Source organism: Ceratotherium simum, chromosome 6, assembly GCF_057802395.1.
Source record: "Ceratotherium simum simum isolate JZ-2026a chromosome 6, ASM5780239v1, whole genome shotgun sequence".
In the NCBI taxonomy this organism is placed as follows: domain Eukaryota; kingdom Metazoa; phylum Chordata; class Mammalia; order Perissodactyla; family Rhinocerotidae; genus Ceratotherium; species Ceratotherium simum.
The window spans coordinates 63,357,601-63,367,817 of NC_141905.1; the positions used below are offsets into that span (position 1 = coordinate 63,357,601).

The 10,217-nt window shown below is 39.9% G+C and overlaps 1 protein-coding gene across 2 annotated transcripts in view; it reads right to left on the reverse strand.

Annotated features, from left to right (window-relative positions):
* NT5C2 (5'-nucleotidase, cytosolic II) overlaps positions 1-9,087 on the reverse strand; it is a 102,664-nt gene extending 93,577 nt beyond the window's left edge. For both annotated transcript variants that reach the window (XM_087432534.1, XM_087432533.1), the window contains exon 1: positions 9,025-9,087. The gene's annotated coding sequence lies outside the window, so the exon portion shown is untranslated. The remainder of the gene's footprint in view (positions 1-9,024) is intronic.
* Positions 9,088-10,217: the final 1,130 nt, after the last annotated feature.

Consider the following 10,217-nt stretch of genomic DNA (forward strand, 5'->3'; position numbering starts at 1 on the left):
AGAGTTTAATATACATGGCAGTTTTAATCAAATATTCATTTTTCAATGAAATAAGTGTGTCAATATAGATAATAGGGCAATGATAACAGTAAGTAAATATGTACATTCAGTGTTTTACTAAAATTCATTGCAATCTGTGTTCGAAATACAAAAGTTGGAATTTTAAGTTTTATAATCAACCATTCTCATTCTAAGAACACTGAACCCTGCCCTGAAACGTGAATGGAAAGGATAATTTTGAACAGTTTCTTCAGATTTTCTCACCTGACTGAAATTTATTTTAATCTTCATAAATACAACTTTAATTGCATATTACACATATTAAACTAGTGTACTTTATGGAAAAAGAAAAGTTAAAGCTATATCCTCTCTCTGTATGCCTGGTATCATACAAAGCAGGCACATTTTACACATAGCCCTTGATAACCCTAATCCTTGACAAATGAGCAAAGTAAAACCAGTGAAGTACATGGTAAGTCGGTTGGTTTTATCATTATGTTGTGGTCAAGAGTCCCCTCTGTAATACGACCACAAACCAACTTACTTACAAATTACATTCCCTGGAAAACAAGGGAAGTCAGATCCAAGTTTAGATTAATTCCTCTAACAATACTGCTGAAAATCTAAATCACAATATCTGTAGTTAACAGGGTCACCTCTAACTCAAAAAACCACAGCATTCTGAAGTAAACTACAGCTTTGAAAGTATTTTTGTAAATTTTGCTCCTTCTTATTATAAAAGTAATACATGGAAGGACATAATCACATAAAATATTTTAAGATGAAGGAATGTCAATTTTTCCGAAAAAGGAAGACTTCTTAAAACTATGTTGTGTGTAAACTGTGCTAAATGTTTCATTACCTCTTCTCTTTTAAAGAGTTCATGACAAACAGTTTTTTGTTCATTTTTCATTTCATTATTTTCATTCAGAGTTCTTTATATCATTTGCCCCAAGCTGTACTATACATTCCCGTAAAAGGCACACATTCATAGTTTGTAGATGACTAACAAACTCCAACTAATAAAATCGCACTTACCTACCCACACGTATCACTTGCTATGCCGTTACCCTGTTTTACTTTTCTTTTTTGCACATTAACACTCCCAGACATAACGTATTTGACAGTTTGCGTACCGTCAGTTCCTTTCTCTAAAATGTAAGCTCCATGAGGATGAAACTTGTTTTGTTTTGCTGCTGTATTCCCAGTTCCTTAAGCAGTAGACTTGATACATACAGGCAGAAATAGATGAACGCCTAAACCTCTGCACTTCTATACTTTTCAGAAGCTAATTCTTGCATAAACCTGAAAATGCAAGAATATTGCACAAGTTCCTTTTAACACTCTAAATGAATCTTTGTGAAATCTTACTCTTGGTTCAGAAACGTTTAAGATTCTTGGCTTGATTAATGTACTATTTTGCTAACATTCTGACATCAGGTCTTGGAACAAAAGGTTCCTTGTTCTCTGATGGGAAATAACAAAACTAAGAGATCTTGTGAAGTGAGAAATGCAGTACCTGTTGCCTTGACAATATGATTTTCTTCTTCAAGCAACAACATGCTCCAATCTCTAGTCTGAAACTCTAACTGGAAAACATAAATTTATTTCATATGCTCCTAATGTTTCAAAAATATACAAAAAAGACCTGAATTTTGTTATGTTCTCCTGAACAATATACTCCTGCTACTCCTAGAATTCCATTACCTCTGCCATATCACACAGAATGCTATATATTTGTTCTACATCAGCATATAAAGGGTGCTTCTAACTGAATGTTTTGAGTAATACCAGACCTTCAACAATAACATGGTTATTGACACAAACAAGAAAGCATGTAAAAAAAAAAATTTTTAACGGTTGAACTTGAGGATACGTAGTATGCCATCTATTTCTTCAAAACATTGCTATAATTAACCAAGGTCTTTCAAAAGCATAAAGTAACAAAGCTGAACAGTTTTTACATTCAGTCAATACATAATACTTTGCACCTTTAGGAATGATTCTTGAATATTCTTTAAAAAGCAGGTTAAAAATTCTGATTTATTTCAAAAAGAACTCATTCTCTTACCAATGAGCTCCTTCTGGCTCACCATCCAACTTTGTTTTAGCAGCCATCTTTGCTCTTACAAAATAATAAAGAAATAAAAATCAGAAACACAAATAATCACCACAGTTATTTCTACCTTTCCATATATAAATTCACATTTATGGCTTAGTCCATTTATTTGGTAAAAATTCAGAGATATGCATAAGTTCAATGCCTTAATAATGTTAACATAGTAATAGCTAACATTTATTGAGTGCTCACGTTTTTTTCATGTATTTTTCTAAGCACTATACATACTTTTTCTAATTGACTTCTCACAGCAACCATATGAGTTAGGTACCATTATCTTCATTATACAAAGAAGAAAACTGCATAGAGAAGTTAAATAATTTGATCAAGGTCACAGAATTATACTTGTGGTGAAGAGTGCAGATTTTGGAGCCACAATGAGTTCAAAACCTGGCTCCAACAATAACTAGCTCTAGGACAGCAAATTATACAATAACTTCAGTTTCTTCCATTCCAAATGGTCAGAGTTGGAACAAGGATTCAACGCATTAATAAGTGCTAGGTGCTAAGAACAGCGACTGACACATAGTGCTTAATAAATTATTTATAACGCTAGAGCCCATAATATTTAATACTTGCAGCCTCTACACAATATAGTACTTTACGTTTGGAGGAACATTATAATAGGTTTCTAATTCCAGAGTCAAAACTTCAGAGTGCCCATTATGTGCCAAAGGCTATACAATTTCACAGATTTTTTTATGTCAATCTAAGTATCCTAAATCTAATTACTATCTACAGGTTTGTTTCTTTTTTCCTGAAAGCTCTTAGTTCCCCATAGAATTATCTCATCAAACCCACTGCAAAAGTAAATAATTCAGGCTGGAAATACCACATTTCTGACTTCAGATATGTGAAAGATTCCAAAGTTTACTCTCCAAGTTATATCTTGGTCTTATTTATGTCATGGCACCAGTTAAATTCTTATAGATATATCTTAAAATTCTTACAATTCTGATACAGAATATTTGAGCTATTTTAACCTATATACTTTTAGCTTGTTTACTCAGCAGCTCTAAAACTTAACCTAGAAATACACAAATGCGTAACTAGATTCTAATATAACTAGTTTTTTAAAAAGTTCGCAAAATGCTTTTCAAGGATAACTAGTCAAATACATGTAATACACTTTACAGGCAAATTACTTCAGACAAAATACTGTAGAGTAATGGAAATCTTTAGTGTAAAACATTTAGACTATAATGGATAACTCAAAATTTTCACTTTCCACAATGTCCTCACCCAAATTTAGAGCATAACAAAAGCTGTCCTGTCCTTAGGAATTTACAGAGAGTAATTTCATGACAAACACGATAGTAGAAAAACAATGTGTAACACAAATGCTAAAATTGAACACCATATTAAAGGTAGACTAAGCAGAAAAAATTAACAGCATCTATAAACATAAATATGAAAAGCAAAACTATACATCTTTTAGAAGAAAATAGAAATGAAGAGGCTTATGACATGAAGGTAGGGAAAGCTTTCTTAGAAAAAAAGATAAATCATAAAGGAAAAGATGGACAAATTTGACTATGTTAAAATTTGAAGCTTATTCCTGCCATAAACATTTACTCTGAATCTAAACACGAGGAAATGATCAGACAAATCCAAACTGAGGAACATTCTACAAAACAACTGACCTGGACTCTTTGAATGTATCAATATTACGAAAACAAACAAAAAGCTGGGGACCTGTTGTGGATTAAAAGTAATTAAAGGGACATGGCAAGTAAATGCAATTCATGATCTTTGACTAGATACTGGACCAGGGGTGGGGCTGAAGAATAGCTCTAAAGGTCATTATTGGGACAGTTGAGAAATTTTTAATATGCATTGGATATTAGATAATGTTGCATCAGTGTTAAATGTGATAATTGTATTGTAATTTTGTAGGACATCCTTGCTCTTAGGAGGATATTCAAGTAGATCTTTTGAGGCATGGACTGTCATGATGTCTGCAACTAACTTTTAAATGGTTCAGGAAAAAAAATGTACAAATGAAAGACAAAGTAAATGCGGCAAAATGTTAACAAGTGGTGAATCCAGGTGAAAGGTGTAAGTGTATTTACTGAACTATTATTGCACTTTTCTGTAGAACTGAAATTTTCAAATAAAAAATTGGAACAAAAATGTAAAACTTCTGCATAACAAAAAGAGAAACCAAACACTGAGAAGATATTTGCAACATCATAACTGAAGGAAGATTAGTATGAAGTATACGTAGAGAGCTACAAACTAATGATGGAAAAGCAAACAAGCAAAAAAGCAAACAGAAAAAAGAATTAAAGATATAAATAGCAATTTACAGAAAAGGAAAACTTACAAAAATGGATGTAAAGAAGCTCAACCTCACAATCAGAGAAGAGCAAATTAAAATGAAATTTACTTTCATTTTAAAATTTAAAAGTCTGATAATACCAATGTTTGTAAGGATATGGCAAAATGGAAACTCTCACAACCTGCTGATGGGTATTTAGTACTTTGGAAATAATAATATGCTTAGATATGCTAAATAATTTAGCATTATCTAATAAAGTTGAAGATCCTCACACCCTATGACCTAAGAATTCCCTAGGCTTAGAATTCTCTCTCACACGTGTAAACAAGATGACACACCCAAGAATGTTTATTACAGCATTGTTAATAACAGCAAAAAAGTTAGAAAACACCTAAATATCCATAAACAAACTGGTTTCTTCATATAATGCAATACTATAGAGCAATTAAAATGAATGAACTAAGGATACATCTATCAACATGAATACATATCAAAAACAACTGTTGAACAAAAACGCAAGTTGCAGAATCATATGTATATTAAACAAGAGTATATGTACTTTTATGGATATATATATTACCAAAAGTATAAAAATATAATGGAAATGATAATTACTGAATTCATGACTCTATCTCTAGAAGAGGGGAACAGGATCAGCAAGGATTCATACAGGCCTCAACTACATCCGTAAGTTTATCCCTTTGAAAAATATATATTGAAAAGGGAGAGCACACAATTAGAAAATGGAAAAAAAAACCCAAAGTAAATATGATGGTCTACGATTAAATGATCATTACATTATTTTCTGTATGTTTGAAATATTTCATCTTTTAAAATAAATTTAAATTAAAACACTAAAGAAACCCCATTAAACTGAACCAAGAAGCTTTCCCACCATCCCCCCTGCCCCCAAAACCCCAGTAGATAGTTGTACGTCATAGCTGCGCTTCCTTCTAGTTGCTATATGTGCAACGCAGCCTCAGCATGGCGGGAGAAGCGGTGCGTCAGTGCACGCCGGGATCCGAACCCCAGCCGCCAGCAGCAGAGCCCATGCACTTAACCGCTAAGCCACAGGGCCGGCCCCAAGAAGCTTTTAAGAACATATATTCCACTGCACATTTGAAACGGAAACATACTAATACCTAGCAAACTTACTGGTGTGTGTGTATATGTATATGTATATATATACACATATACATACATACACGTGTATATGTATATGTATATGTACGTATTTTTTTAGCCATTAAACTTCAGGCACCAGATTTCAGTCTTCTCTTTCTAAGCAGACCCTGACATAGCAGGCTTTTTCATCTCACACTCTTGATGAGGCTTCCCAACCAAGAGAGACTCACAAAGGGTAGGAACAAATAGTTCAACCCTCTCCAAGTCACTTTAATCCTTCTGATTCTGTATTCCGCCTAAAAACAGGGCAGTTCTGCTGCTCTGCTGGCAATTTTGCTATTTTTATTCGTTTGCTGCTAAAGTTGTTTTCCATAAAAAGAAAAGAAAAAAGGAGAAACAGCCACTGCAAACTTTGGTAACCAATCACAGAACACAATCGAACTGCAAATGGTAAAAAGTCATAAGATTTACTGTGTCAAATGACAAACACCTTAGCACTCCATAACAATTTGCTATCAACTTCTTTAAAGCCAATAATTTTTCAGGTCTGAACCTAAAAAACAAACAAAACAAACACCAACTACTCAAAACCAAAAAGCTATCTTACTGCATTAATTCTGCTCTATCTGTAGCATATCTTGTACACAGTTTACCAGAATTACTCTCCCTAGCTTTATCTCACACGATTGGCTCTACCAAACCCTTTGTTTTAGTGAGAGCAATCTATTCATTAAACTCCCAACCTACGCACTTTCACATCTTCTCCCTACTCTGAAGTGTCACCTTCTCTATGTTTTCCCTGATCCCACAACATACAGTAATCTCTCCACTCTGAACCAAAAGCAGTAATAGCTAACATTTATAGAGAACTTAAGATATGCCAGTAGTGCTTCAACGGAATTATCCCATTTAATCCACACAACCTCGTGAAATGTGTTCTATTTTCCCCTTTTTCATGGTGAGAGAAACTTAATGAGACTCTCTAAGTTACGGTTAAGTTCTCCAAGGTTGCATGGATGGTTAAGTGGCAAGCCAGGTCTCAAACCAAACCCAGACTCCAAAACCTAGGCCCTTAAACATATGTGATGCTGTCTCCTGGCTCAAAGACTGACTGCCTTTACTGCTCACATGTCACTTAACATATGCTCTGTGATATTTAACATTTTGTGTTTGTAGATGTTGTCTAAGTAGCTCAAAATACTACATTCATTCAACTAAAATTTACTGAGGGCCTGTGTGCCAGGCATTGTTGACTACTGGACATAAAAGCATGTTACACAGTCTCTACAAATGAAAAGTAGATGAATTCTCTAGATACATGAACATTCCAGAAATGTGGGTAAGTGCAAAACTAAAAACAATATGTTTTTAATTTTAAACAGCAATTATAACTACATAAAAATTATGGTTAGATAAGAACTGGAGGGGCCGGCCCCGTGGCTTAGCGGTTAAGTGTGCGCGCTTTGCTGCTGGCGGCCCGGGTTCGGATCCCGGGCGTGCACCCACGCACCACTTCTCCGGCCACGCTGAGGCTGCGTCCCACATACAGCAACTAGAGGAATGTGCAGCTATGACATGCAACTATCTACTGGGGCTTTGGGGGGAAAAAATAAATAAATAAAATCTTTAAAAAAAAAAAAAAAGAACTGGAAAAGAGCACAGTCATAAATACAATATGATTAGGTCGGGTTTTTTTTTTTTTTTTTTTTTACAATTTCATTAACTTAAGCTTTTTGGTAAGCGAGTTGAGGAATAAAAAGAAGTTATTTTTCATAAACCATGTCTTGTGTGCTCCTTTCTTCCCCCATAAAAGAGTAGAAACAGACTAGAAACAGATGAATGGACATCCCTCCTCAATATTCCACTGTAATTTGGCTTTCTTTAGGAAGATACACCTGATGTCACCACCACGGCTCGCAGATACCATACGTAAATATCTATAAATCTTCCAACTATAAACTTTTGGAAACTCGTAGCTGATTGCAAATTTTCATACAACGGAATCAAATCTTAGAACTGAATGAAACGTTGCAGAACATCTCCTTCAGCCCTTTCATTTAACAGATTAGTTGATTACTAAATTCCAAAAATCTAAATTTTAGATTACCGAGAGTAATGCGCCAACCTATACTGCTGAAAAGTAGTGGCTTATACTGCAATGGAAGTGCATTTCAGAAATAAAGTCTGTGTGTGTTAACATCAACCCAACATGTGGAGTTCTAACTACTAACTAGCTGTGTCTTCTTAAACTTAACCTCTTCAGGCCTGGATGTCTTCATCTGCATAAATTCTAACTATTGTTGAAGTGTCGCGGCAAATATTTAAAAAGACCTCAATAACATTACGTTTCCATGGTTTCAGTATTCTCACTTTGACATTACAGTTAGCAGAGTTTGCATCCGCTGCTTTAAGAAGCATAATGAACAGTGTGTAGACGTTATAAAACAAGTACAGTTCAATCCAGAAGAACCTGTCCGCATCCGGACCCGCATATGCGCGCGCATACACACTACCCTAGAATGGTGACTAGTCATTGCAGAGCGCTGTACTCTACATACATCCCGCAACACACGCACGGGAAAACTAAATCTGACACCGAGCTGACCTCTACCGGAGTCAAACCCCTCAAACGTTCTGTTTACAACTAATGGTTCAGGCCTCAGATCTGCATCTCACTCTCGGCTCTCACCGGCTTCAGGGGTCCCCAGGAGAAGGAAAGGGAAGGAATAGACTGCCACCAGACAGCTGACCCCTGTCAGCTCGGGAGCCATTTGGAAATAACAAGCATGTTTTGGGGTGAGGCTTGCAATTCCACGTGAGCTTTCCAGAAAGCGCTGAAAACACAAAACTGGCATGTGGGCTATCAAGTTGGCAATTTCCTGTGGCTCCTGCTAAACCGCTGTCACCGTTGCATCCTACCACAGCCGCCCGCTAGTTCCTCACGGTGTACCGGGAACGCGCAGGGGGTGGGGAGGCCCATGGGAGGGGCAGAAAGGCGGGCCCCGGGTGCGGAGCGCAGGAAGCCCGCAGTCGGCCGGAAAAAAACACGCAGACCTCAGTAAAGGGGTGTCCGCCTGAGGCGGGAGGGGGGCTGCCCCAGCGTAAGAGAAAGGCGGGGGAATAGGCGGAACGCGGCGAGGCTGGCTCTGCGGAGGCGAAGGGCCGCGTTCCTAGGATGAGGCGGGTCCCAGCGAGCCGACAGCGGGAAACAATGGCGGGGGCGTGACGTGGGGCTGGGGGCGTCGCCGCGGCGCGCAGGAAGGGGCTGCTCTGAGGCGGGGGCGACCCGGAGCGTGCAGAGACGCGGGTGCGGAGTCCGCGGGCGCGCAGGCACGCGCCCGGACGGAGGAGAGGGGCCTGAGGGGCGCAGCAGCCGGGTGGGGCCGGAGCGGGGGCAGGCCGTGGCCCCTGCCCAGGTCGCGCGCTCGGCCGCGCACCCTCCCTCCCTCGTTCGCTCGCCCGCTCCTTCCACCCCACCCGCGGGGCCCGCCGCACTCACCGACCCCGCCGCACGGCAGCAATCCCAGCGCGCAACTGCCGCAGCCGCCGGCGCGCGCCTTCCCCGCCCCCGCCACCCCGGCGCCGCCCCCCGCTCGCGCCGGGCCAGGGATCGGCGCGCCGTTCCGTCCCCCGGCTCCGCCGCAGAACCCTGCCGCCGCGACACACCCTGGCTGCGCTGCCAGAAGGGAGCCGCGATACAGGCCTGCGCCTCGGTCCCTCGCGCGGGGATCTTCAAACAACAGAACATCGGTTGTTGTCGAGCTGTGGGGTGACGCACGTTGACAACCCTTCCGTGTCCTTTAAGTCTCCATCCCTTGGCCTCCTGCCCGGGCCCCTCCGCGAGGCCCGTTACTACCTCACCGCGCTTGCTTCTCCGCCTACACTCCGACGCTTTCCCTTAGCGGGGTGGGGACATCATTTTTCCGAGTCACAGAATCTTCTAGTCGAACGGACCTCAAGGCCCTTCTGGTCCAGACCCCCATACGACGCATGAATCCCATTGATGACTGAAAGTACTGGCTTTGGAGTTTGTCAGAACGGATTCGAATCCCAGTTCTGCCACTCACAAATTGTGTGACCTTAGGCAGGTTACCTGACCTCATTCTACCCAATTCCTACCCCATAGAGTGTTGACAGGATGAAATAAGATAATAGAGGGAAGGTCCTCAGCACAGTCCTGGCACATAGTACTCAATAAATGTTAGTTACTGTATGGACCCGGCACCCACCTACCACCAACTCCTGTCTAAAAGAAGAAGACTCAGTGACAGAAAGCCCACTATTTACGAAGCAATTCCTTGGTCTCAGCAGCTTCTGACGAGTTAGCAAGTGTTTCTGAAGCTTCCCCTCTCTGGCCCAAGTCCTATCCCTTGGAGCCTCAGAGAACAACCAGGTCTAATGTCTCTTCCACCTTCTACTTTTCAGATACTTGACTTCTGCCTAAGGTCTTCTCTTATTTGAGACCAGTATCTCCCATTCCTTCCATTGTTCCTCCTTTGCCCTGGTTTTGAGGGTCTTTGTCCTCATTCTCCTCAAGTACCTAGTTGGTTTGATTGTGGCTCCTTTAGAGTATGTCACCCAAGACTGAACCAAATGTTTGTGGTACCATCAGAGCAAAGCAGGACTGTAGCTTCCTCCTTATAGGACTTATTGCCTTGCATTCATGCACTAAGGTTCTTGGCACCTTGGCAC